Source organism: Lampris incognitus, chromosome 5, assembly GCF_029633865.1.
Source record: "Lampris incognitus isolate fLamInc1 chromosome 5, fLamInc1.hap2, whole genome shotgun sequence".
Taxonomy (NCBI): Eukaryota; Metazoa; Chordata; class Actinopteri; order Lampriformes; family Lampridae; genus Lampris; species Lampris incognitus.
This window is the reverse complement of record NC_079215.1, coordinates 2,513,532-2,515,492: the sequence shown is the minus strand read 5'-3', so window position 1 is coordinate 2,515,492 and position 1,961 is coordinate 2,513,532.

Sequence of the window (1,961 nt, the reverse complement as noted above, 5' to 3'; positions counted from 1 at the left end):
GCAGATGATGCAGCCTTATTTCTTAAAAGGCTTGTGGGGTACGTCAGCTCTAGAGATGGCTGGCTTGTCCTGTACAGCGTCAGGGTTGGGCCTGGATTCGGATACGTGTGAGTTATTTGCACTGAAGAACTAATGAGGTGTCAGTTTGCAAAGGAATCAAAAGGTTTGCGGATTCATTTACGTCACGACTCAAATTAAACCACGCCCACACGAAACATCATGGCGCCAACGTGTTCCCGCTTCCGCGGATTGGTGGCTTTACCGATCTGGGTTCGGTTTGAGTGAAACGGTTGTGCACATTGTCCGCTTGGATGGTTCGTACGTCGACTTTGACGCTAGCTGTCTGTCTTACGAGCGCTTATGTCGTCACACACCACGGCGCGGGAAAGCGCTTTGCACACGGCGGGATTGTGTGTTTCAAAGTTGCTTTCCTCCTCCCCGGAAACGTAAAGCGAGGCGTTGCCAGGTAACCGTGTCAGGCTGGTGGGGGATCAATCATCGGTCTGTCAGCCCTCGTGGTGTAAACGTGATACTCTCTCACGCGTGGAGGTGATGGGTGCACGTGGTCATGTATTCATATTAATATTACTATTATTAGCTGTGCAGTTCTTTATTTATGTATTTTTCTTCCGCCCATTTTTTGACACTTTGTAGCTCCTTCATACTTTTAGCTACTGAAAACATTCCACTATCAAAATGTTCAACTCTTTAAGGACATTACTGCTCCCCTTTCAGAGTTTTCATACCTTTTGAACTTTTTGAAATGTTCAACTTTTTTCAGCCATTTTTTGAATAGGAGTCAATGGGGGACTTTCGCAACCTTTCCACCTCTTTTACTCCTTCATACTTTTAGCCACTGAAAACATTCAGGTATCAAAATGTCCATCTCTGTAAGCCCATTGGGGCTCACATTTCGGTTTTTTGAAATCTTTTATACTTTTAGACATATTAAGCTTTTTCTACTTTTTCAAAACAATGGAAGTCTATGGGGAAAGGTTGAAACCCTCATCACCTTTGAACTGTATCTCCTCCTTAATTTTTAGAAACCCCATTTAAAGCTTAAACAGTTCAGGACATTCAGCTCTTTCAGAATCCTATTCAGATTTTAAAAATATTTTATAGTTTTTGAACAATTCAGCTCTACCTTCCTACAACCTTCTTACCCTCCTTCCTACCCTTCCTCTTCATCACTACTCTTCATCTTCATCACTACCCTTCCTCTTCGTCACTACCCTTCTTCTTCATCACTATTCATCTTCATCACTACCCCTCCTCTCATTCAACCCCTCCTCTCATTCTACTCCTCCTATAATTCTACTCCTCCTGTCATTCTACCCCTCTCATTCTACCCTCCTCCTCTCATTCTACCCTCCTCCTCTCATTCTACCCCTCCTCCTCTCATTCTACTCCTCCTCTCATAACAAATAAAGACCATTTCTTCTGATGTACTGTAGCTCTTTTTTAGGGAGTTTTTAGGGAGGTGTTCCTTATCCGATGAGAGGGTCTAAGGACAGGATGTTGTGTTGCTGTTAAGCCCACTGAGGCACATTTGTAATTTGTGATGTTGGGCTACACAAATAACTTTGATTTGATTTGATTTGATTTGATTCTTTTAGAAGAACAATGTTCAGGTCAGGTTTTGCAGTCCAATGACCTAGGCCTTCTTTGGGGGGACTCCTTTACCAGCAGGGGGGGGGTCACATTTTTCAGACTATTCAAGCCTTTTCCATACAGAGTAAACCATTGCTGCAAATGCTTGCAAGTTGTGTTCCAGCCTTGTTGTGTGTGTGTTTGTAACGGGACTGGGAGCACTTTGAAATCTTTGCACCACTTCCACTTTTTCATACTTTAAACTACAGAAACCATTCAGCAATCAAACTATTTATGTATTTAGCCCATTATGGCAATTTTTTCAGTTTTTTATACCTTTAAAACTTTTAAAATATTCAGCCATTTCACAT